This window comes from Bufo bufo, chromosome 4, assembly GCF_905171765.1.
Source record: "Bufo bufo chromosome 4, aBufBuf1.1, whole genome shotgun sequence".
Classification (NCBI taxonomy): Eukaryota; Metazoa; Chordata; class Amphibia; order Anura; family Bufonidae; genus Bufo; species Bufo bufo.
Genome location: NC_053392.1, coordinates 595,540,554 through 595,568,300, shown reverse-complemented (window position 1 = coordinate 595,568,300; position 27,747 = coordinate 595,540,554). Strand labels below are relative to the sequence as shown.

Sequence of the window (27,747 nt, the reverse complement as noted above, 5' to 3'; positions counted from 1 at the left end):
CGACGGCATAGGTAGGTTTAGTGTAGGACCTGCCTGACTGAGATCACCTTGGCGGTGGTAGGTGGGCACAGATGTGTTTTGATCAAAATATATTGGCTGAGATTCTCAGATTTTATTATATCAGAACGAGGGCTTAGTCTATATATAATGCTTGCATCTATTGTGTTAGACAAAAAAAAAAATTATATTGCACTTTCATACCAACAGTTAGAGGGGGAATAATTTTTTAAACTACTGCATGTATTCTATAGATGGCTTCAATATTGATTACAATTAGTCCCCTATAAAAATAAAAAAAAAACAATCTACACATACTATATCCTAATCCTATATGCTGCCATGTCAAACCATGACTGAGAATACAAATTTGTTCCCTGACACATCAAGAAGGGGACCATGAGACAGCCGCCATTAGATATTTTGGGGGCCCATATACTATCATTGATCAGAGCCCAAGGGCCGGGTATCTTTGAAGTCTTTAGCAGGAAGGGGTGAGCAGAATGTCCAGTAAGCCGTCATTGACCACTGATATTTTTTCCTCCTATGATTACTTCTTTAGGGCAGAACATTGTGAAATCTTTATAGTCAGACAGACAGCTGCTACTGTTCATTGGTGGCTCTTTATATTTCAATTCTTTAGTCTGCCCCTGTGGCGGCTCTCCCATAAGGCTCTTTTCGATTCCGAAAAATTCAGAAGCCTAATTACTACTGAAAGAGGTTTCATAGAAGTTAGAAGAATAGGTGATAACCTCAACCTTCTGATCAATACTACGCGACACCAGGTTGAAACAACAATTGTCTGGTAGTAAAGGGAACCTGTCGGAAAGACTATATAAAGAGCAATTAGTAGCCAGTGAAGGAGTAGAATCTGTGAGTCTTCTCTGCTTTAGTGGTTACTACTCACCTGGGTCTGGGTAGTTATCTGTACAATCGTCCATATCTGTCTCTTCAACCTTAATAATGTTCAGATCTTTAATAGGACTGAAAAGCTGTGAAACAAATATTGTAAAAGTCAGCAGATTGATGGAGAAGTCATGCGGAATGTTTTATGGTACTTACTGCCTGTAGGTCATGCACATACACTTTTTCTGTCTCTTAAAGGACAGGCACCTGAGCAATAGCTTCTAGTATGCTAGTTTCATGCAAAGGTGTGTCACTAGCTTTTGTTTGCCTGTTCTGTGTACAGACTTCTGCTTGACTTCTGGATTTGACCATTTGCTGTCTGACCTGACCCTTACCTAATCTCTGTTCTGACCCTGAGCTGCCTGCCCGGACATCGAACCAGTTATAGGACTGCATGTACTCTGTCCTGACATTGACCTGTCCCTGCCTTTGGTTCTGCCTGATCTCTTGGTGCTCCACACCGGTGTCTCTTGACCCCCATGGTTCAGCAGTCAGTTGTACACAGACTACTTCAAGAGGTAGCAGTCTGGTGCTTCCCCTGCATCAGCATCCACATAACTGAAGAGGAGATAAAAGGTTAAGACTGGGGGGGGGGGGGGGCACTTTAATAACGCCATTAGCAGTAGCCTCAAGTCAAATATGTTTAAGAGACACAGCAGTTCCACATCTGCTTAATTTTATTATCTGACACAAATATCTGCTGATCTCCTGTATAAATCCAACCTGTTGGTTCCTTATTCCAACCAGCAGTCTCCAAAGCCAGAAAACTGTGAGAAGATCCAGCTGTAATCCTGTTATCTCTACATAGTTAATATAGTTGAAAAAAAACATAAGTCCATCAAGTTTTAACCAAGGGATAGGAGGGGATGCAAATTTTAGAAAAAGGGAGTGATACTCAGTTTTCTACACATTTTCATAAGCATTAATGTCATTTACTTTTAAAAATTTATCTAGGCCCTTTTTAAAACCATCCACTGTTACTCCTGTGACCACGTCCTGAGGTGACTATTCCACATATTTATAGTTCTCACAGTGAAGAAGCCTTGATTTCTCTGGAGACTGAACTTTCTTCTCCAGATGGAGGCAGTCCCCCTTGTCTTTTAAGGGGATTTTACATGGAACAGCCTTTCAGCATATTTTTTGTACAATCCATTTATATACTTGTACAGGTTAATCATGTCGCCCCTTAGACGTCCTTCTCAAGACTAAATAAATTGAATTCTTTCCTCATAACTAAGACCCTTTATGCCCCGTATCAGTTTAGTTGCTCTCCTTTGTACTCTCTCCAGCTCCAGAGCACCCTTTCTGTGGACTGGTGCCCAGAAATGAACTGCATATTCCAGATGAGTCTGCACCAACGATTTGTAAAGTGGTAATATTACATACCTGCCCCGCAAGTCCATGCCTCGTTTAATACATGACAATATCCTGGTTGCCTTAGAAGCAGCTGATTGACATTGTATGCAGTTATGTAATCTACGATCTACAAGAACACACAAATCCTTCTTTACAAGTGACTCCCCCAGTATTACTTCCCCTAGATGCATGGACATTATTACTACCCAGATGCAGAACTTTACATCCACATTGAACATCATTGGCCAAGTTGATGCCCAATTACTCGCCCAATCACTAACAGCCCTGGCACCACCGATATCCGCTACTTTCTCTATATACAGAGCTAAAAAACTCATTTAGTAACTCATTTCCTTATCTTCAGTGGTCACCCCCCTTTTCCGTTATTTAGGGGACCTACCTGCTCTGACCGTGGTTTTTTAGCATTTATATACACTGCTCAAAAAAATAAAGGGAACACAAAAATAACACATCCTAGATCTGAATTAATTAAATATTCTTCTGAAATACTTTGTTCTTTACATAGTTGAATGTGCGGACAACAAAATCACACAAAAAAAAATAAAAAAATGGAAATCAAATTTTTCAACCCATGGAGGTCTGGATTTGGAGTCACCCTCAAAATTGAAGGCTGATCCAACTTTGATGTAATGTCCTTAAAACAAGTCAAAATGAGGCTCAGTAGTGTGTGTGGCCTCCACGTGCCTGTATGACCTCCCTACAACGCCTGTGCATGCTCCTGATGAGGTGGCGGACGGTCTCCTGAGGGATCTCTTCCCAGACCTGGACTAAAGCATCTGCCAACTCCTGGACAGTCTGTGGTGCAACGTGACGTTGGTGGATAGAGCAAGACATGATGTCCCAGATGTGCTCAATTGGATTCAGGTCTGGGGAACGGGCGGGCCAGTCCATAGCATCAATGCCTTCGTCTTGCAGGAACTGCTGACACACTCCAGCCACATGAGGTCTAGCATTGTCTTGCATTAGGAGGAACCCAGGGCCAACCGCACCAGCATATGGTCTCACAAGGGGTCTGAGGATCTCATCTCGGTACCTAATGGCAGTCAGGCTACCTCTGGTGAGCACATGGAGGGCTGTGCGGCCCTCCAAAGAAATGCCACCCACACCATTACTGACCCAATGCCAAACCGGTCATGCTGGAGGATGTTGCAGGCAACAGAACGTTCTCCACGGCGTCTCAAGACTCTGTCACGTCTGTCACATGTGCTCAGTGTGAACCTGCTTTCATCTGTGAAGAGCACAGGGCGCCAGTGGCGAATTTGCCAATATATGTGTTCTCTGGCAAATGCCAAACGTCCTGCACGGTGTTGGGCTGTAAGCACAACCCCCACCTGTGGACGTCGGGCCCTCATATCACCCTCATGGAGTCTGTTTCTGACAGTTTGAGCAGACACATGCACATTTGTGGCCTGCTGGAGGTCATTTTGCAGGGCTCTGGCAGTGCTCCTCCTGTTCCTCCTTGCACAAAGGCGGAGGTAGCGGTCCTGCTGCTGGGTTGTTGCCCTCCTACGGCCTCCTCCACGTCTCCTGATGTACTGGCCTGTCTCCTGGTAGCGCCTCCATGCTCTGGACACTACGCTGACAGACACAGCAAACCTTCTTGCCACAGCTCGCATTGATGTGCCATCCTGGATAAGCTGCACTATCTGAGCCACTTATGTGGGTTGTAGACTCCGTCTCATGCTACCACTAGAGTGAAAGCACCGCCAGCATTCAAAAGTGACCAAAACATCAGCCAGGAAGCATAGGAACTGAGAAGTGATCTGTGGTCACCACCTGCAGAACCACTCCTTTATTGGGCGTGTCTTGCTAATTGCCTATAATTTCCACCTGTTGTCTATCCCATTTGCACAACAGCATGTGAAATTGATTGTCACTCAGTGTTGCTTCCTAAGTGGACAGTTTGATTTCACAGAAGTGTGATTGACTTGGAGTTACATTGTGTTGTTTAAGTGTTCCCTTTATTTTTTTCAGCAGTGTATTTAAATAACTTTTGGGGATTTGTTTCGCTCTCTTTTGCCACTTGATGTTCATTTTATATTTTTGCTGAATTTTCCTCTTTTTTACAGCCCTGTAAATTTCAAAGGCAATTTTCTCAATAAACAAGGATAACACATATACTACTGTTGAATAAAACAAGATTGAACACAAGATCTTCCCAGCCTTCTACAGATCATAAGAAACCTTTCACGAGACCTTATCTCCATCTACCTGATCATCCTGCACTTCTAAATCAGCCTGTTGAAGAAGAGGACTGGGACATCTCTCCGGTATTGTTCTCTCTTCTTTAACTGTAGGAAATACAGTGACTGAATTAATTCCTTATATAAATAATGAGAGGACGTGTGTATTTAGTCATGTCTATTACCTGGTAATATGAGGGGCTGGTGATCCTTCATCATGACATGCTTGTACAGACCTTTGTGTCCTTCTAAATACTCAGACTCCTGCATGGAGAAATAGACAGCGACATCCTGACACCTTATAGGAACCTGACAACACAATTATACAGTCATCACCCAGATCCCTTCATAGTGTTACTGTATAATGTCCCGGCATTCCCAGCACAATGTCACCTCTCCAGTCAGCAGCTCAATGATCTTGTTGGTGAGCTCTAGGATCCTCTCTCTATGGAGTTTCTCATGTATCGGGGTGAGATGTCAGCCCAGAGATTGGGCTCAGGGTTCTTCCCAGTCCTGCAGATACAGAGGCCTGACAGCTTTCACTAGAGGTCTTCTTCACTATTGTGTATTCCTGGCTATGGAGGGACACAGTAATAAATATCACTCCATACATTTGCAGTCCCTCACCTCTCCAGTCATGTCCATCTGTTAGTAACATAGAGAAGATGATGTAAAGTGACATCATCAGAATCTCTCACCTCTCCAGTAAGCCGGAGGAGGATCTCTAGGGTGTGATTTATTATACTCTCTGCCTTCTTGTCCCCATCTCTATCCATCCTTGATGCGTCAGTCAGGAGAATGATCTTATATAGGAGATATACAGTACAGACCAAAAGTTTGGACACACCTTCTCATTCAAAGAGTTTTCTTTATTTTCATGACTATGAAAATTGTAGATTCACACTGAAGGCATCAAAACGATGAATTAACACATGTGGAATTATATACATAACAAACAAGTGTGAAACAACTGAAAATATGTCATATTCTAGGTTCTTCAAAGTAGCCACCTTTTGCTTTGATTACTGCTTTGCACACTCTTGGCATTCTCTTGATGAGCTTCAAGAGGTAGTCCCCTGAAATGGTTTTCACTTCACAGGTGTGCCCTGTCAGGTTTAATAAGTGGGATTTCTTGCCTTATAAATGGGGTTGGGACCATCAGTGGCGTTGAGGAGAAGTCAGGTGGATACACAGCTGATAGTGCTACTAAATAGACTGTTAGAATTTGTATTATGGCAAGAAAAAAGCAGCTAAGTAAAGAAAAACGAGTGGCCATCATTACTTTAAGAAATGAAGGTCAGTCAGTCAGCCGAAAAATTGGGAAAACTTTGAAAGTAAGGGCTATTTGACCATGAAGGAGAGTGATGGGGTGCTGCGCCAGATGACCTAGCCTCCACAGTCACCGGACCTGAACCCAATCAAGATGGTTTGGGGTGAGCTGGACCGCAGGGGGAAGGCAAAAGGGCCAACAAGTGCTAAGCATCTCTGGGAACTCCTTCAAGACTGTTGGAAGACCATTTCAGGGGACTACCTCTTGAAGCTCATCAAGAGAATGCCAAGAGTGTGCAAAGCAGTAATCAAAGCAAAAGGTGGCTACTTTGAAGAACCTAGAATATGACATATTTTCAGTTGTTTCACACTTGTTTGTTATGTATATAATTCCACATGTGTTAATTCATAGTTTTGATGCCTTCATAGTCATGAAAATAAAGAAAACTCTTTGAATGAGAAGGTGTGTCCAAACTTTTGGTCTGTACTGTACGCTGAGTGGATCCTATATTGTAGGAACCTGAATGGAAAGATGAGGCAATATAAAATAAAGTAAAATCCTGTGTAAAAATGCAATTACTGAAGATGATAAGAGGAAACATTGGAGGAGATAATAAAGTGTAGATGTTGAATATATGATTAAAGCAGTTCCTTCATGTTTTAGGTCAACACATGTCACACCTTTATATCTGCACTATAGACAATTGAAGGTCGCAGGGTTAATACCAGTATAAAGCTGCCCTGGTCCTATCAGTTGAGCTCACAAGATTTAAAGGGCATCAGCAGATTGGTACCTGTGACACTGGCTGACCTGTTGTATGTATATGTAAGATGGGGAAACAGCTCTCCTTGTCTAAACAGTTTGTGTAGATGAAATTAAATGATCTAGACTGACATTCTGCTGTTTGGCCACAACTCAGCTACAGACTGCATATATTTCCATATTCATGAGAGGTGGAGTTACAAAGAGCCTGGAGAGGAAGAGAAAGGGAGCAGCCATCTTACGCTGCGTTCACACCTGAGCGTACGGGATGGAGCGCTCTGTATGCGCGATTGTATGCACGGTTACAATCGCGGCTCCAGAACAAGCGAACGCCCATTGTCGCGTGTTCCCGAAAGTCTATGTACGGGAATGCGCGACAAGACGCCCCAAAGAAGCTCCTGTACTTCTTGGGGCGTCGGGCGTTTTACAGCGCGATCGGGAAGCATAGGGAAGCATTGGTTCTTGCCTGTTGAGCGTTTTACAGCGCATAGGAACGCGCTGTAAAACGCTCAGGTGTGAACCCAGGCTTGGAGTGAGCTGAGACAGGAACTGTGTCAGCAGAGGATCCGATGGCATCCAGGTGTTAGAGCATCCCTCAGTGACCAGAGTGGTCGCTAAGTGAAGCTGATCATGTCCAAGACCCTGATCCTGACCAGAGGAACGAGGATTGCTTCCAGGAATGCTAGGGTGGCCAGACGTCGGGTTTTAGGCCGGACAGTCCGTTTTTCAGGCTCCTGGTCCTCCGTAAGGCCAGGACAGACGGCCAGAAGTCCTCCATTTTTTTGTGGTTACACGGGTGATGGTAGGTGGCACGAGTCAGGGTGGCTTTATGCATCCCCATCATTGGGAGCAGGGCCTGGCAGCATGTCCGGACTGCACAGTGCGCAGTATGACGTGACATCACAATATCATCAGCGCTGCTGTATGCGTGGAACGTCCGTCGTGTACCTTTAGTTCAGGCGGGAGCGGCTGCGGAGCACGAGTGCCACTCTGATCAATGCTCACTGGCACTGCCTGCCATCCACGATTCCACACTGGTCCAGGCCGTCTAGTGCTTGAAGAGCCAGCAGAATCAGCACTCAGGGTAGGCACAAGGTTAGCACAGATCTCACTGCCCCAGGTACATACAGGACAATATATCTGAGTATAAATTATACAGGGAGTGCAGAATTATTAGGCAAGTTGTATTTTTGAGGATTAATTTTATTATTGAACAACAACCATGTTCTCAATGAACCCAAAAAACTCATTAATATCAAAGCTGAATATTTTTGGAAGTAGTTTTTAGTTTGTTTTTAGTTTTAGCTATTTTAGGGGGATATCTGTGTGTGCAGGTGACTATTACTGTGCATAATTATTAGGCAACTTAACAAAAAACAAATATATACCCATTTCAATTATTTATTTTTACCAGTGAAACCAATATAACATCTCAACATTCACAAATATACATTTCTGACATTCAAAAACAAAACAAAAACAAATCAGTGATCAATATAGCCACCTTTCTTTGCAAGGACACTCAAAAGCCTGCCATCCATGGATTCTGTCAGTGTTTTGATCTGTTCACCATCAACATTGCGTGCAGCAGCAACCACAGCCTCCCAGACACTGTTCAGAGAGGTGTACTGTTTTCCCTCCTTGTAAATCTCACATTTGATGATGGACCCCAGGTTCTCAATGGGGTTCAGATCAGGTGAACAAGGAGGCCATGTCATTAGATTTTCTTCTTTTATACCCTTTCTTGCCAGCCACGCTGTGGAGTACTTGGACGCGTGTGATGGAGCATTGTCCTGCATGAAAATCATGTTTTTCTTGAAGGATGCAGACTTCTTCCTGTACCACTGCTTGAAGAAGGTGTCTTCCAGAAACTGGCAGTAGGACTGGGAGTTGAGCTTGACTCCATCCTCAACCCGAAAAGGCCCCACAAGCTCATCTTTGATGATACCAGCCCAAACCAGTACTCCACCTCCACCTTGCTGGCGTCTGAGTCGGACTGGAGCCCTCTGCCCTTTACCAATCCAGCCACGGGCCCATCCATCTGGCCCATCAAGACTCACTCTCATTTCATCAGTCCATAAAACCTTAGAAAAATCAGTCTTGAGATATTTCTTGGCCCAGTCTTGACGTTTCAGCTTGTGTGTCTTGTTCAGTGGTGGTCGTCTTTCAGCCTTTCTTACCTTGGCCATGTCTCTGAGTATTGCACACCTTGTGCTTTTGGGCACTCCAGTGATGTTGCAGCTCTGAAATATGGCCAAACTGGTGGCAAGTGGCATCTTGGCAGCTGCACGCTTGACTTTTCTCAGTTCATGGGCAGTTATTTTGCGCCTTGGTTTTTCCACACGCTTCTTGCGACCCTGTTGACTATTTTGAATGAAACGCTTGATTGTTCGATGATCACGCTTCAGAAGCTTTGCAATTTTAAGAGTGCTGCATCCCTCTGCAAGATATCTCACTATTTTTGACTTTTCTGAGCCTGTCAAGTCCTTCTTTTGACTCATTTTGCCAAAGGAAAGGAAGTTGCCTAATAATTATGCACACCTGATATAGGGTGTTGATGTCATTAGACCACACCCCTTCTCATTACAGAGATGCACATCACCTAATATGCTTAATTGGTAGTAGGCTTTCGAGCCTATACAGCTTGGAGTAAGACAACATGCATAAAGAGGATGATGTGGTCAAAATACTCATTTGCCTAATAATTATGCACTCCCTGTATATGGACTAAGCTGGAATAACCTGGGCATCATCTGGATATCATTATAAATGTGCAGCTGGTATACATTATAAATCTTTAATGGACCATGCTGGTATAACCTGGGCATCTCCTGTATATAATTATATATGTAAAGTTGGTATAAGTTATACAGTGTATAACTGATACCCGCTGTACATATATAATTATATACAGGAGATGCCCAGGTTATATCAGCATGGTCCATATCACTATATACAAGAAGAAATTATATAACGGGTACGGCACTCCAAAGTTGCTGTATAGTTATTCTTTTATTGTCATTCTGTGACGCGTTTCGGCACTTGCAGTGCCTTTGCTTGACAAAGGCAGTGCAAGTGCCGAAATGCGTCACAGAGTGACAATAAAAGAATAACTATACAGCAACTTTGGAGTGCCGTACCCGTTATATAATTTCTATTGTTTGGGATACCAACCCTATGACCGTGCACCCACGTGCTATCACACAGTGCCGACATATCTACGCAATATATATACAAGAAGATGTATAACCAGTTGTACATATATAATTATATTGAGGAGATGCCCAGGTTATACCAGCATGGTCCATTGAAGATTTATAACTTATACATCTTCTTGTATATAGTGACATGGACCATGCTGGTATAACCTGGGTATCTCCTGTATATAATTCTACACTCACCTAAAGAATTATTAGGAACACCATACTAATACGGTTTTGGACCCCCTTTTGCCTTCAGAACTGCCTTAATTCTACGTGGCATTGATTCCACAAGGTGCTGATAGCATTCTTTAGAAATGTTGGCCCATATTGATAGGATAGCATCTTGCAGTTGATGGAGATTTGAGGGATGCACATCCAGGGCACGAAGATCCCGTTCCACCACATCCCAAAGATGCTCTATTGGGTTGAGATCTGGTGACTGTGGGGGTCATTTTAGTACAGTGAACTCATTGTCATGTTCAAGAAACCAATTTGAAATAATTTGAGCTTTGTGACATGGTGCATTATCCTGCTGGAAGTAGCCATCAGAGGATGGATACATGTTCTAATTTTGTTTATGCCAAATTCGGACTCTACCATTTGAATGTCTCAACAGAAATCGAGACTCATCAGACCAGGCAACATTTTTCCAGTCTTCAACAGTCCAATTTTGGTGAGCTCGTGCAAATTGTAGCCTCTTTTTCCTATTTGTAGTGGAGATGAGTGGTACCCGGTGGGGTCTTCTGCTGTTGTAGCCCATCCGCCTCAAGGTTGTGCATGTTGTGGCATCACAAATGCTTTGCTGCATACCTCGGTTGTAACGAGTGGTTATTTCAGTCAACGTTGCTCTTCTATCAGCTTGAATCAGTCGGCCCATTCTCCTCTGACCTCTAGCATCCACAAGGCATTTTTGCCCACAGGACTGCCGCATACTGGATGTTTTTCCCTTTTCACACCATTCTTTGTAAACCCTAGAAATGGTTGTGCGTGAAAATCCCAGTAACTGAGCAGATTGCAAAATACTCAGACCGGCCCGTCTGGCACCAACAACCATGCCACGCTCAAAATTGCTTAAATCACCTTTCTTTCCCATTCTGACATTCAGTTTGGAGTTCAGGAGATTGTCTTGACCAGGACCACACCCCTAAATGCATTGAAGAAACTGCCATGTGATTGGTTGACTAGATAATTGCATTAATGAGAAATAGAACAGGTGTTCCTAATAATTCTTTAGGTGAGTGTATATGTACAGCTTTTATAAGTTATACATCTTCATGTATATAATGATATGGACAAGGCTGGTATAACCTAAGCATTCCCTGTATATAATTATATATGTACAGCTGGTATAAGTTATACGTCTTCTTGTATATAGTGATATGGAGCATGCTGGTATAACCTGGGCATCTAGTATGTAGTATTTAACTATTGTGTGCCACTGTCCCCGATACAATGTTTTCCTTTTCGGGGTGTGATGTCCTCCTTTTTGGGGCTCTGCAAGTGGCCACCCTAAGGAATGCTGATGAGAGCTGAGGAGCAAAGCTACATACCGCATGCTTGTTGGAGAGGCATTTGTTCTGTTCAGAGTCACCAGCGGATGCAGAGCAGACCCGGGTCGGTAAGATAGTGCATGCACCTCATTACAGAGTTGGCGCCTAGAGACTGAGACCAGGCCTGTAGTTAGTAAGTTATGGTGTCTGTCTGTGTCAGGCCACAAGAGTTGCTGGCTGTTCATTGCAAGGACTCCATAATTTAAAGGGACATTTCAAATTGGAGAGCTGATAAACCTCCCACAAACTCAAGCCAGGCTGGCGTTTTGCTCAGGAGAAATACTCAGGCACATGCTACAAGACCAGTTATGGGAAGGGGAATACTGTAGATCTGTGTAAGATTGTAAGCTGTTGTGCTGCACCGCAGGCTAGCCCGCACCACACACCCATGAAGTTATTCTTGTTTTTTTAGGGTAATAACAGATAAGGTGTGGCGGTTTAGTTCTGTAGGCCAGTAGGTAAATTACCACGCTTTCCTCCCACATCCATTGGAGGGCGCCGCGCTGTTCAGCACAAGAGTCTCAGCCTTCGGGCTGGGTGTATGTAAATTTATTTTATTTTCCCAGCATTTGTGGTTGTGTTCATTACCACGTTTAAGTAAAATTCAGTTTTGGCAAAAGCTGGTGGTGGAGTTGTTTACCTTGTTCATTACTTGTCTGTATCCTGGGAAGACCACCTCGGTACACGGCTTACATGCACTTGGCAGCTGAAGGCATCTGTGTTGGTCCCATGTACATATGTGCCCACACTGCTGAGAAAAATGTTTTAATATATGCAAATGAGCCTGGAAGAGCAACGAGGCTCGTTACACCTAGAGGCTCAGCTCTCTGTACTTTCATTGACAGGGCCAGGCAGTGTAAATGTCATGAGGCCTGCCTGGCCCTGTTAATTGGAATGCAGAGGGCACGGCAGTTGCAGAGAGAGTAGAGCTTCTAGGTGTAACAGCAACGCCCCCGTTGCTCCTAGAGGCTCATCTAAATCCAAATGTAACCATTGCAAAGAAAGCAGCGGGTCTAGTGGATGCTGCTGCTGCTGCTGCCAATTCCAAGCATTAGTGCTGCTTCTGAGGTGAAGTGGACTGCAAATCCCATGAACACTTGCTCCTCCCTGCAGCCAATAGCAGAGGGACCAGGGGGAAAGGCTAAGGAAGGAAAAGGAACAGCAGCGTGGCCAGGGGAGAGACAGACTAAAAGATGTCCACAGGTAGAAGTGAACCCTGCTTCTGTGTAAACCCTACAGCACAATCCAGCTGCTGCACCTACTCTACAGCCCAGCCTGTTTCCCTGGAGGAGTGTCGTCCTGCACCCCAGGAGGATCTTGTCCCCGACTCTACTGCCACCCATGCTTCTTAATGCCGCAACCTCTGCTGGTTCCCGGGTGGGACATTCGTAAATGCACCAACATTTGCGCATTAACGTTTTCTGCAATCAGGGCCCAACATTCAGACTGGGTGAGTTGCCAGGCAGTAGTTTATGGCCATCTGAGTATTAGGAGCAGATAGCTGGGAAGCGTGTATTGCTTTTATCTTCCAAAGGAGAGTGTGTGTGAGCACCATCACCATTTACGGTTATAGATAACCGCCTCCTTCACCAGGGGTTTTCCTTAGACACACTTGTAATCTGTGCTTTGTTCCTGCATCATCTTAATGTTCTTCACCGTTGTTCACTCTTTGCCAAATAAGCCTGTTGATCACTCCCTGCGGTGAGTGTGTATTGAGTTAAGAAAATTAACAAATTTAACATGAAAATAAGGCTAATAATAAAAATAAGAAACCTTCAGCTGCGTCCATCGCACAGTACAGAAATAATTCCGCCATATAGCACATAGAGAACGGCTGCAGTGCAGTATAAGGCGGGGTTCACACGTGACTGGTCAGCTGCAGATTTGCTTTGCGGATTTCTGTGCGGTAAATCTGCAGCGTTGTACAGAACCATCAAAGGGAATGAGCTTTTAGTAATTCTCAGTCACACGTGGCAGAAACCGACCTGTGGGGCGGATTAAAAATCTTCAGAATGTTCGTTTCTGCTGCTTTCCCGTCCAGCGCAGAGAATGAAATCTGCGTTTTCTTCTGCGGCAGATTACAAGCAGATAATCTGCAGCTAATCAGTCATATATGACACTGTACAGCATAGAGGTAATACTCCCAGAAGGTCTGTGCTCGGAGAACCACTTTAACCGCCTCTTGATGTGAATAGTGACCATGAACACACTTAGAATGTATGGGCTTCTGAGAGAATGTAGCCCCGCCCCCAAATGTTTTAAAAACTAATGTTCTCCACCAAAACCTCCCTGACTGTAACCCTGTCCCTAATCCTGACCCGCACAGGAGACCGCACAGAACACGGAGAGGACGTCCCACAGCCCAACACACAGGACACTTACCTAAATGTTACTTTTCACCACCACGTGACCTAAATCTCTCTGGAGCCCTTATATTCTAGGTTTTACACATCAAGCACATCCACACCTGGTCATGTGATCCCTTGACTCCTCCCTCACATCACATGGACCTGACATCATCACAGGTCCTTTACCTCCTACAGCAGCACTGCCTGGAGCCTGACTCCTCCCACACATCACATGGACCTGACATCATCACAGGTCCTTTACCTCCTCCAGCAGCACAGCCTGGAGCCTGACTCCTCCCACACATCACATGGACCTGACATCATCACAGGTCCTTTACCTCCTCCAGCAGCACAGCCTGGAGCCTGACTCCTCCCACATAGGATCACATGGTCATGACATCATGAAAGGTCCTGTAGCCCAGAATTTAGGTAAATGTTCTGTGTGTTTGGGCTGTGCGACTTTTGTGGTAACAATGGGGGGAGGATACAGATTTCTTAAACAAAAATTTGAGGATATTGTCTAACACTTTACACCAAAACTGATGTCCATCTACATCACCTCACAGTCGCGGTGAGCATGTCTTTGTCGAGCCTTCCCCACCTTCTTCTTAGACAAGGTCTCCTACACCACCGGAGCCGGGTGTAAGCCTACACTGAGCTCTGACCCTCCCCTACCACCAATAGTATAAAAGGACGCACGCTGTCAATTGTATCTTGCAACCCAGAGAGGAAAATATCTAAAGGTGTACAACGTCTGGTAAAATCAAATTCTGGTTGTCCCCCCTCTAATTGTCTATGGTGAACAACTACTCCACCCTAGAGCGACCATGCCTGGAAACTCGCATGTTAAGTAGGCGGCGCAGAACTATCTTGGACAAAACTAATACTTCATCATTGAAAAAGGCCGGGAAATGGTCAAAGTCTGAATGCATAATAAAAATCAACTCCAAAATCTTATCAGAACATAAATCGTTGCTACCTGCATGTATAACCAGAACTGTAGGACTGCAAGATTCCCTGCTAACCACCACCACTTTTGGTAGCACATGAAGCCATTTTAGGCCAGAAACGCCTCTCCATGAGACATCTGCATGCATAAAGCACAACTGCAAGCTTCCTGTGTGGTACAAAGCTCTCAATACACATAGGAGTGACCAATCAGCCACACCGCTGGTCTCCTAAAACCTAGAAAGAAAAATAAACCATCAAAAGGTTAACAGATCAGGCCTTGTATATCTGAGAAACTGCTCAGATTTCCAGTGCCCAAGTCTCACTCTCAAACTTGAGCCTCCGGCATACCCGCCCCGGTGGCCGCCCCAATTCTGAATGAATGTGTTTTCTGAAGTCAGCGGTGACAAACCTGACTTGGCAATACAGGGCGTCTTTTACAAACAGATATACGCCACTTTTGTGGCGTATATCTGGAACAGATTCTGTCGCATGCCATGTTGCGGCAGAATCCGAGACTTCTTCCTCGCTTACGCCAGGTCTAAAAAAGGAGGCGGGGAAGGGGACGTGCCAGCTGACCCATCTCATTCATCATTTTCTACACCTGGTTTAGGCAAGGAAGCTGTCTTACATTTAGAATCGGTGGTGGGTTCGTGAGAAGTTATGTAGAGGCCAGCACCTCTACATAACTTCGGCAATCCTACACGAGCGCAGTGGCTTATTAACACCGGCGTCTTAATAAATGTGCCCCACAGTGTTTAAAAAAGGTTGTAAATTTGAGAACTGAAATTGGGGACCTGAGGACAAAGACAGGATAATGTTCACTGGAAAAACGATATCATCAATCCACGAGATTGATTGCCAAATGCCTCAACTATATACGACTGTCTTGGAACGTCAAATGCCGACCTTTGTCTGAAAAAAACCAAAACATCTTCCTCAAGCAGAGAAATGGTCACTGTTTGCGAAGGCGCTATCAATTCACTGATTCACTGTGCGCAGAAATAACATAACAAAAAAGTCGGGTTTCAAAATCCAACAAGCAGACAAAGGGGAGGATGCCGCAAAGCCTGTTCAGCAAAGCAAATGATACGTGCCATTGTTTATAGACCGACAGGACTCTTTTTTTCCATCCCTTCAAATCAGGAAGACCCAACAAACGAAAGGCAAAGGAAATACCTGATAATCTTTTCTGGACAATGGCTGACGAACTCTCCATGTCGTGGAGATGACCCAAATAGAATAGCGTGACCTGAGTCAGTGGCTAGCGACGCGTCCACCTCTGCAAAAGACAACCATTCTAACCATGCTTTACAGCAGGCATCCTCAAACTGCGGCCCTCCAGCTGTTGCAAAACTACAACTCCCAGCATGCCCGAACAGCCTACAGGTATCAGCCTACAGCAGAGCATTGTGGGAGTTGTAGTTTTACAACAGCTGGAGGGCCGCAGTTTGAGGATGCCTGCTTTACAGTGACTAGACCAGGCAGGTGTGTCACAGCATTCTGTATCAAGGTCATCAGAGAAGCTCCCTGAAACAATGAAACTGCAAACGAGATAAAGGGTCAGCCACTACATTAATCTTACCTGAAACATGACGTGCCTTAAAAACTATTTTATGCAACAAACAAGTTAAAACAAGATGACACAACAGCGCCAATACTGGCAGAGAATATGAAGGCAGCCTATTTATTGACATAACCGACCCTTTATTGTCCAACCAAAATTGAATAGGTTTGTTTTTTATCTCAGGGGACCACAATTCAATAGCCACAACAATAGGAAAAAGTTCCAAACGAGTGAGTTTTTTTTTTTTAAAACCTCGACTTGAGCACTGGGGTGCCGATCAATGGTCTGTGAAAATTGCGTCATAACCAAAAGAATCTGCCACCTCCGTGAGGAGGTATAAGGCATCGTTGTCGATTTCCAGTTCCGGAAAATAAGAAACACCATCGTAAACATGCAAAAATTGCAGCCAAACCCGAAGGTCATCCTTCAAAGGTTTTGGCAAACTAATAAAATGATGAAGCCGTTAAACACCCATCATTGCCAAGTGTTGGCTGCTAGTGATAAAACACCCTGGTCCATATATGTGTCACTACTCCCAGAAGATGAGAAGGAAGCCCTGTTTGCGGGACTACCAGACCATCTCTGGGCTGCCGGACCCACAGATGTTGGCAAGCTCCTGGTCCCTCCTGTGAAAGTAGAGCTGAAACTTGGTGCCCCACTTTTAAGGAAGATCCCTTGAGTATGGCCCAGTCAGATGCCATATTTCAAACAGTCTGAGACTTTTTGAAAAAGGGGGTTATTAAAGAGATTGTATGCCCTTGTAACATTTCTTTGTACCCAGTGAAAAAGTGAGAAGAGCTGTGTGCACTTCTCCCTGTCCCTGCGCTTGGCAGACGCTCCCTCACTTAGCAGAGCTGGAGAATGCAGAGTTGAAGCAGCGCAGACCAGGGAAGAGAGATCTGCCATCTGCTCAGTGTATAAATGAAAGCAACATGTGGTAAAAGGACCCCTTTGTGCTGCAGGAGATTAACCCTTTAGGGGGAGGGCTCTGGTTAGTGACACTTTTGGGGGGCTATTGTTACTGGCTAGTGAGGGCAGGCGGGGTTAGCCTTAGTACCACTACATCCAGACAGTTGGTATTTGTTTGTATTCACACATGAGGATAGATAGTATACCTGGGTGGTACTGCCGCAGGGGGCCCAGAACTTGCCCAGTATGTATACTGCAGCTGCAGTAAGCCGGATTGGGAAAGATGCACACTGGCGCAATATTAATAGTTTTTAGTTCGTGACGCCAATTGCAGCTTGCGCAGGTACTGTAACAGGGCCCTTTAAGATGTTATAGCTCACGTACCCGGTGAGGAATGCCAGAGGGGGAATAATGTCTCTGTGTAGTAGGTATTGTGTCAACGGTGTCTCCTACCTTGGTACGGCTGGACTCCTGGATCCTGGCTCACTTGCAATAAAATTGAGTGTGGTCAGTAGGAGTAATTGAGGAACTTTGATAGCAGTAAATGAGATCCAAACAGGTTATATGATCCAACTTGTCTTTACTGAATGGCAGCATAAATCCATACAAGTTACAGCAATAGTCCTTTAGGTCCCAGCAGGTATTGGCAATATGTGGCAGGAATTTATATGTATTCTGCTTCTTGTCATATGCCTAATAGAACTGGCAAGTATCTGTCTTCTGCTCTGTCTGTAATCTGCTTGGTTTGGGCCTGACTAGCTGAAGGAGGAATTTGGCTTCTCCTGGTCTTTGGATAAGTACTCACAGGACTGCTCGCAGGGTATGATGGCTTCTTCCTGGAGATCTTTAGTTCTGGAGATGGCTGCTTGCTTGTCAACCAGCTGAGGAAGATGACCCAGGCTGGAAAGGGTGATCCTGGGCCTCAGCCGAGGCTTGGATCCTAGGTTGGGATCCCTGTTTCTGGGAGCTCCTACCAACACAGGGCTGGTACACACTGGATCTAACTGGTTTCTTCCCTCCCTTGCTGCAGGGCGTGGGACCAGCAAACTTCTGCTCCTAGAAGAGGGGGAGCTAAACACTGGAATGAACTATTCCAGTCTAGCTATACTAAACTGAACTAAACACATTGCTGCCACCTGCTGGTGTACATTTGGAATTACAGCATAATATATGAAACAGGCATAGCAAATACATATAATGGAAAATGCAATGTTAGACTACACAAGATGACAATACATATGCACCTGACATGTTGTAGCAGGGAGAAAGAGTTTAGTGACATACTCCAGGATGTTACATACCCCTTTACTTTAAGATAAGTCGTCCTCGGCGTACGTTGAGGAGGTGAAGAATCAGCTCTGGGTACCCAATAAATACAAAGTGCTGCATGAATTACATATAATGACATACATAGACAAAACATTTAACGGTTTTCTCGAGGTTCCTGCCCACTAGAGTAAGGTGTCCAACACACAGTTTCCTTCTCTTGGTATAACCAGGTAACCTAAATACTGCACAAAGCAAACATTACTGACTTACTTCGTATGTCCTGAGCTCGGTAGACATCAAAGAAAGTATGGGGGTGTCTTTACTCCGTAATCCCACCATTGTGTAATGCAAAGCCCGCAAATGAAAGGGTGGCTTTATCCTGTATTCCCTTCCCTGCACCATAGCCTGAAGAAATTTGGCTTGTAGCACGATCACTATGATGACTAAGAGGAAGCTAAAATATGTGGCTCTAAGGTTTGAGGCGCCTTACCTTAGGCAAAAGGCTCAGAAGGGGAGGCATTTATCGTCTCTGTATCTTCTGGCAAGTCACAGGAGGAGGGCCTTTAATCCCGTGCGCTCCTGGAAATGAGACACCTCAGGATGGGAACAATCCTGAACATTTAACAAGCGGGAAGGAGCAGCCTAGGGCTTCTAACGATTCCCGAAGCAGCAGGGGTACCTGTGAAGTAATTGGATCTGCCTGGACTTACCATTTGTTCCTACCCTGGGTACCTATGGGTATATATCACCGGGTGTAGGCTATTAGTATTCAACGTCCCTATGAAGACAGTCCGTATAAAGGGGGAGAGAACAATAGCTGTAAAAAAGGCATACAAAAGTAAATTGCTACATTTTTGTTAAGTGCAATTATCACAAACAGTGTATAAATTCACATTGCGGCATCTGGAATGATAAAACACACAATGGGCAGGTTACTTGAACGTTACATAACAGTAAACTTGAAAAATTAGTGCAAAAACATTATGCAAATATCAGTGTAATAATACGCTCAAATATCACTTGAGTCCTTTTTCTTTAAGTGCTTGACTGTGGACAGGAACAATAAGAGTTACTTGTAATCCACACAAGGTAGTGGGTAATTTGCACAATGGTTAGTTTTCCTCACAGGAAAGTCTGGAAAACATCCTCCTGGATCCCATATTTGAGGAGACAAAAGTTCTTTCTTAACCTGGGTGCTCTCAGCAGCTGTAATGGTGCACCACTGCCCTCCTGTGGTGTCTTTAGGAATTGGCTGAGCACTGAGCGGTCAGCCTGGTGAATGCAGCTGTGACATGCTGCAAGCCGGGATCCCTTGCCGGTGCAGAGGTGGACAAAACATCCGGCTTAAGAGAGGCTCTGGTAGGCAAACTGAAAGTGCCTGTGGCAGCTTCCAGGGCAGAATGTAGGGTTGCACTCTGGGATTGAAAGTCAGGACAGAGTTATTTATTTGCCCCACCTGTAGAGTTGGAGCCGCAGGGATTTCAGGGCTCACTATGGGGACCTCAGAATTGAGACGTCTCGCTCTGGCAGTAGTAGCAGCACTGGGTGGCGGAGTGGAAGTTCCGGCCGCCTCCGCCGCACCAGTAAGTGTCCTTGGCGGAGCAGGCCTAGGCCTGTTTGGGGTATCGGGACCCTCAGGGAGCGGTGCAGGGGCAGGTACGGACTGGGCCTGGGCCTCAGGGAGCGCGTGTGCTCCTACCTGATGTCGCGGCCGGTTCCGGTGCCTCCTGGTGGTCATCGCGGGGTCCAATCACCGTCTGCGGTGCAGGCTGGTCCACAGCCTGGGCGACTGTATCAGCTGCATCCTCCGCGGGAGCAGGCTCAGCATCGGCGGCCATATTGGTTTCTGGGTTGGCGGCCATATTCTTTTCCGTTATGGTGCATGCAGGAGGTGAGGGTGGAGCCCAGAGGGAGGAGTCTGCACTCCCTTGGTTCACAATACAAAGTTCATGGTGGGCAGTCTTTAGTCTTCCCGCATCCAGGGGGGCGTATTCAACAATTTCGCACTCTTGAGAGGGCATTCTTGTCTTTTCCCACCTCCGACAAGCATGGAGAGGCGGCGCCATCTTGCGAATACGGCGAATTAACCCCCTGAGTACTCGTGGGCACCGCATGGTGCTTTCTTGCACAGCAACAAGGCAATAAAGTTAATAAAGTAAATTTTCAGGGTTTTGTACAAACTGCAGCTCTTGCAATACTGTGAAATATGCAATGGGATCCATTTTAACACAGAATTAGATCCGGTTCTGTTGGACAGGGATGGCACACAATTCAATCCGATCCTGTTCGTGACGCCAAAATATGCAGTAAGCCAGATTGGGACAGATGCACACATATTAATAGTTTTTAGTTCGTGACGCCAATTGCAGCTTGCGCAGGTACTGTAACAGGGCCCTTTAAGATTTTATAGCTCACGTACCCGGTGAGGAATGCCAAAGGGGGAATAATGTCTCTGTGTAGTAGGTATTGTGTCAACGGTGTCTCCTACCTTGGTACGGCTGGACTCCTGGATCCTGGCTCACTTGCAATAAAATTGAGTGTGGTCAGTAGGAGTAATTGAGGAACTTTGATAGCAGTAAATGAGATCCAAACAGGTTATATGATCCAACTTGTCTTTACTGAATGGCAGCATAAATCCATACAAGTTACAGCAATAGTCCTTTAGGTCCCAGCAGGTATTGGCAATATGTGGCAGGAATTTATATGTATTCTGCTTCTTGTCATATGCCTAATAGAACTGGCAGGTATCTGTCTTCTGCTCTGTCTGTAATCTGCTTGGTTTGGGCCTGACTAGCTGAAGGAGGAATTTGGCTTCTCCTGGTCTTTGGATAAGTACTCACAGGACTGCTCGCAGGGTATGATGGCTTCTTCCTGGAGATCTTTAGTTCTGGAGATGGCTGCTTGCTTGTCAACCAGCTGAGGAAGATGACTCAGGCTGGGAAGGGTGATCCTGGGCCTCAGCCGAGGCTTGGATCCTAGGTTGGGATCCCTGTTTCTGGGAGCTCCTACCAACACAGCCTTCCCCAAGGAGGGGGCTGGTACACACTGGATCTAACTGGTTTCTTCCCTCCCTTGCTGCAGGGCGTGGGACCAGCCAACTTCTGCTCCTAGAAGAGGGGGAGCTAAACACTGGAATGAACTATTCCAATCTAGCTATACTAAACTGAACTAAACACATTGCTGCCACCTGCTGGTGAACATTTGGAATTTCAGCATAATATATGAAACGGGCATAGAAAATACATATAATGGAAAATGCAATGTTAGACTACACAAGATGACAATACATATGCACCTGACATGTTGTAGCAGGGAGAAAGAGTTTAGTGACATACTCCAGGATGTTACACAGCCATGTCACAACTTTTGTCAGATTTGAACTTATCACATCCGGAGGTCGTGCTCCTGCAATATGTTGATGACTTATTGTTCTGCTGTCCCTCCAAGGACATCTGTGTATAGTCTTCCCTGAGTACAGGCACTCCTTTTTGGCTGATCATGGCTCCAAGGTTTTAAAAGTGAAACTTAAGTTTTGCTGCATTACTGTTACCTTTTTGGGGCACCTAGGGTAAAACATCTCACCCCTGACCGTAAGAAGGCTGTGGAGGACATCCCTTTGCCCAGAAATGTGAATGCACCGAGGACATTTTTGGGCCTTGTTTCTTATTGCAGACCTTGGATATGTAATGCCTCAAGTTTGATGCAGCCTCTTGATCATTGTTTGTCTTCTAGTCTCTTCCACCTTACAAATGAGGTGGTGGATTCCTTTTATGCCCTAAAGCTGGCAATTTTGTCCTCCCCCGCACTGGGCCCACCAGATTATGCCAAACCCTTCAGATTGTATTGTACAGATGTGAATGGCCATGCCTCAGCTGTCCTCACCCAACAGCATGGCCAGCAGCTACGCCCTGTGGCATATTATTCAGCCAGGCTTTACCCTGTGGCCAGAGGTGCCCCTTCCTTTATCAGGGCTGTAGCAGCTGTACAAGCCATGCTTGATAAAAGCTCTGAGATAGTCCTGAACCACAAAGTAACAGTGCTTGCTCCTCATTATGTTACATCTATCCTAACGCAAGTACAGCTTAAACATCTTTCTGTTGCCTGCCATTTGAGAATGCAGTATTCTATCCTATTGCCTGACAATGTTACTGTCCAAAGGTGCAATACTTTGACCCCAGCCACCTTGTTGACTCTGAAGCAAGGAGGGAGGGAAAAGTTAGGGCACATAAACGTTTTCTTCCAGAGGAAGAGGCTCATGACTGTTTGCAGATGATGTCACAGGAGACAGCGGGGTTTGACCATGTGGTAGATCAGCCATTAGATAATCCAGATCATGTGCTCTTTGTGGATGGATTGAGGTATGGCCAGGATGGCAGGTACTACACAGGTTGGGCAGTGGTGACTCCTCATGAGACTCTAAAAGCAGAGCCTTTACCACCACACATGTCCGCCCAAGAAGCAGAGCTAAAGGCTCTGGAGATAGCTTGCGCACATGCAGATGGAAAAAACTGCCAACATTTACACTGGTTCTAGGTATGCCTTTGAGATGGCCCTTGACTATGGGCCCATTTGGAAAGCTAGAGACTTATTGACCTCTTAAGGTAAACCCATCAAAAATGGGGGGGCGTTAAGGTCTCTGATGGAAAACTACATGTTGCCAACTCGAGTGGCGGTGATTAAAACGAAAGGCCACTGTAAAACAGACTCAGAGGATGTAAAGTGAAACGCCAGGGCAGATCAGGCAGCAGAAGTAGCTGCTCTATTGCCTAGGCAGACCCCTGCCTTAGTGGCCACAGCTCAGGTCCCTGAAATACCTCCTCTTGTCCACCTAGAAGTTCTTAAAGGGCTTCTGTCACCCCCAAAACACTTTTTTTTTTTTGGGCTTGTTAAAATCCTTATTTAACGACTATTCCCTATATAGGGCTCTTACCTTTGTCTGTGGCTTGGTTTCCTTAAAAAAACTATCTTTTAAAATATGCAAATCACTTCACTACCAGCAAGTAGGGCGTCTACTTGCTGGTAGCTGCCGCAAAAAACCGCCCCCTCCTCCTGTTGATTTTGAAAAAACAAAAATAGGGGTGGGGGGAAGGTACAGGAAAGGCGCCAAACCGAGCAGAAAATGTACTAAAAAATATTATTATTTTTATTTATTTTTTCTTTGTATCAAGGTGTTAATGTGCTGGCATATTATACATAAAGGTCAAAAACTTTTATACATAAAAAACTTTTAATATAAATAAATAACTTTTTTTTTATAATAAAAAAATTAAAAAAAGGAGAGGTTGAAAAATAAAATAGTTGAAATAAAATGAGGTCCCTACTGTGGTAAACACAGAGGGTAGAAGGTGGAGGTTAAAAACAAAAAATAAAATGGATGAACAAACATCCAATGAGGCACTTACTTCACTGGGGGGTCGTCAGCAGGATAAGCATAAAACACCTGTGACGATTCCCCCCTGGCCAGGATCGTGTGTAGAGTCTCAGTGAATGATGGCAGCAAGGCAGTGTGCTTCTGATCAAATCACCTTTAATAGCAAATATGTTTGCTATTAAAGGTGATTTGATCAGAAGCACACTGCCTTGCTGCCATCATTCACTGAGACTCTACACACGATCCTGGCCAGGGGGGAATCGTCACAGGTGTTTTATGCTTATCCTGCTGACGACCCCCCAGTGAAGTAAGTGCCTCATTGGATGTTTGTTCATCCATTTTATTTTTTGTTTTTAACCTTGGTTTTTAACCTCCACCTTCTACCCTCTGTGTTTACCACAGTAGGGACCTCATTTTATTTCAACTATTTTATTTTTCAACCTCTCCTTTTTTTTTATTATAAAAAAAAAGTTTTTTATTTATATTAACCTCTTAAGGACATAGGGCGTACAGGTACGCCCTTGTGCCCTGGTACTTAAGGACACAGGGCGTACATGTACGCCCTGTGTATTTTCGATCACTGCCGTGCGGCTGGCAGTGATCGGAACCCGGTGCCTGCTCAAATCATTGAGCAGGCACCTAGGCTAAATGCGCGGGGGGGTCCCGTGACCCCCCCATGTCGGCGATCGCGGCAAACCGCAGGTCAATTCAGACCTGCGGTTTGCTGCGATTTCTGAAGTTTCTGGTCCCCGCAGTCCCTGACCGCAGGGATCAGAAACTTTATATGCCAAAAAAAAAGTTTTATTTACCCCCCCCTGCACCCCGAATGATTTTTATGGTGGCGGGAGGTGCAGGGGGAGGGTTGCGGGCGGTGTGGGCGGTGCGGGAGGCGGGCGGTGCGGCAGGCGGGATCGCGATCCCCCGCCCGCCTCCCCTTGTATAATCGTTGGTGTCTAGTGGGGATACCGTACGGACCGCTGTATGGAAAAGGTTAACAGCGCAGGGAGCTCCCTCCCTCTCCCATCGGGGGGCTGCTGTGCCTTTGCAGCCCCCCGATGGGGAGGGAGAGAGCCCCCCGAGAGATCCCCTCCTTACCCTTCCCCGTCTGCGAAGTTCTGAGCAGTACTGAGCAGACGGGGAAGGTTCCCATGGCAACAGGACGCCTCTCAGGCGTCCTGCTGTCCATGGTGCTGAACAGATCTGTGCTGAATGGCATAGATCTGTTCAGTGTAAGTAAAATACAGTACAGAACAATATATATTGTACTGTACTGTATTATTCAGACATCAGACCCACTGGATCTTCAAGAACCAAGTGGGTCTGGGTCAAAAAAAAGTGAATAAAAGTGAAAAAAAAAGTAAAAATCAAAAAACACATTTATCACTGATAAAAAATGAAAAAAATAAAATTCCCTACACATGTTTGGTATCGCCGCGTCCGTAACGACCTGATCTATAAAACGGTCATGTTACTTTACCCGAACGGTGAACACCATAAAAATAAAAAATAAAAAACTATGATGAAATTGAAATTTTGCCCACCTTACTTCCCAAAAAAGGTAATAAAAGTGATCAAAAAAGTCGCATGTACGCCAAAATTGTAACAATCAAACCGTCATCTCATCCCGCAAAAATCATACCCTACCCAAGATAATCGCCCAAAAACTGAAAAAACTATGGCTCTTAGACTATGGAAACACTAAAACATGATTTTTTTTGTTTCAAAAATGAAATCATTGTGTAAAACTTACATAAATAAAAAAAAGTATACATATTAGGTATCGCCGCGTCCGTATCGCCCGGCTCTATAAAAATATCACATGATCTAACCCCTCAGATGACCACCGTAAAAAAATAAAAATAAAAACGGTGTAAAAAAAGCCATTTTTTGTCATCTTACGTCACAAAAAGTGTAATAGCAAGCAATCAAAAAGTCATATGCACCCCAAAATAGATGCCAATCAAACCGTCATCTCATCCCGCAAAAAATGAGACCCTACTTAAGATAATCGCCCAAAAACTGAAAAAACTATGGCTCTTAGACTATGGAGACACTAAAACATTTTTTTGGTTTTAAAAATGAAATCATTGTGTAAAACTTACATAAATAAAAAAAATTGTATACATATTAGGTATCTCCGCGTCCGTGACAACCTGCTCTATAAAATTACCACATGATCTAACCTGTCAGATGAATGTTGTAAATAACAAAAAAAAAACGGTGCCAAAAAAGCTATTTCTTGTTACCTTGCCGCACAAAAAGTGTAATATAGAGCAACCAAAAATCATATGTACCCTAAACTAGTACCAACAAAACTGCCACCCTATCCCGTAGTTTCTAAAATGGGGTCACTTTTTTGGAGTTTCTACTCTAGGGGTGCATCAGGGGGGCTTCAAATGGGACATGGTGTCAAAAAAAACCAGTCCAGCAAAATATGCCTTCCAAAAACCATATGGTGTTCCTTTCCTTCTGCGCCCTGCCATGTGCCCGTACAGCTGTTTACGACCACATATGGGGTGTTTCTGTAAACTACAGAATTAGGGCCATAAATAATGAGTTTTGTTTGGCTGTTAACCCTTGCTTTGTAACTGGAAAAAAAATATTAAAATGGAAAATCTGCCAAAAAAGTGAAATTTTGAAATTGTATCTCTATTTTCCATTAAATCTTGTGCAACACCTAAAGGGTTAACAAAGTTTGTAAAATCAGTTTTGAATACCTTGAGGGGTGTAGTTTCTTAGATGGGGTCACTTTTATGGAGTTTATAATCTAGGGGTGCATCAGGGGGGCTTCAAATGGGACATGGTGCCAAAAAAACAGTCCAGCAAAATCAGCCCTCCAAAAACCAAACGGCGCACCTTTCACTCTACGCCCCGCTGTGTGCCCGTACAGTAGTTTACGGCCACATATGGGGTGTTTCTGTAAACAGCAGAGTCAGGGCAATAAAGATACAGTCTTGTTTGGCTGTTAACCCTTGCTTTGTTAGTGGAAAAAATGGGTTAAAATGGAAAATTAGGCAAAAAAATGAAATTCTCAAATTTCATCGCCATTTGCCAATAACTCTTGTGCAACACCTAAAGGGTTAACGACGTATGTAAAATCAGTTTTGAATACCTTGAGGGGTGTAGTTTCTTAGATGGGGTCACTTTTAGGGAGTTTCTCCTCTAGGGGTGCATCAGGGGGCTTCAAATGGGACATGGTGTAAATAAACCAGTCCATAAAAATCAGCCTTCCAAAAACCAAACGGCGCACCTTTCACTCTACGCCCCGCTGTGTGGCCGTACAGTAGTTTACGGCCACATATTGGGTGTTTCTGTAAATGGCAGAGTCAGGGCAATAAAGATACAGTCTTGTTTGGCTTTTAACCCTTGGTTTGTTAGTGGAAAAAATGGGTTAAAATGAAAAATTAGACAAAAAAATGAAATTCTCAAATTTCCTCCCTATTTGCCAATAACTCTTGTGCAACACCTAAAGGGTTAACAACGTATGCAAAATCAGTTTTGAATACCTTGAGGGGTGTAGTTTCTTAGATGGGGTCATTTTTGGGTGGTTTCTATAATGTAAGCCTCGCAAAGTGACTTGAGACCTGAACTGGTCCCTAGAAATTGAGTTTTTGTAAATTTCGGAAAAATTTCAAGATTTGCTTCTAAACTTCTAAGCCTTATAACATCCCCAAAAAATAAAATATCATTCCCAAAACAATTCAAACATGAAGTAGACATATGGGGAATGTAAAGTCATCACAATTTTTGGGGGTATTACTATGTATTACAGAAGTAGAGAAACTGAAACTTTGAAATTTGCTAATTTTTTTCAAATTTTTGTTAAATTAGGTATTTTTTGGTGCAAAAAAAATTTTTTTTTTGACTCCATTTTACCAGTGTCATGAAGTACAATATGTGACGAAAAAACAATCTCAGAACGGCCTGGATAAGTCAAACCGTTTTAAAGTTATCAGCACTTAAAGGGACTCTGGTCAGATTTTCAAAAAATGGCCTGGTCCTAAGGTGTAAAAAGGCTGTGTCCTTAAGGGGTTAAAAGTTTTTTATGTATAAAAGTTTTTGACCTTTATGTATAATATGCCATTAC

General features: G+C 44.4%; 1 protein-coding gene and 1 long non-coding RNA gene across 13 annotated transcripts in view; one reads left to right on the top strand and one right to left on the bottom strand.

Moving 5' to 3' along the window:
* Nucleotides 1-27,747, top strand: part of LOC120999536 (zinc finger protein OZF-like) — a 2,085,412-nt gene that overhangs the window by 1,977,107 nt on the left and 80,558 nt on the right. The window lies entirely within an intron of this gene.
* Nucleotides 4,502-13,696, bottom strand: LOC120999566. Its single transcript, XR_005778551.1, has 4 exons — nt 13,631-13,696; nt 4,857-4,976; nt 4,649-4,772; nt 4,502-4,571 (listed from the first exon to the last, which is right to left on the bottom strand). It is a non-coding gene; the product is annotated as an uncharacterized LOC120999566 (long non-coding RNA).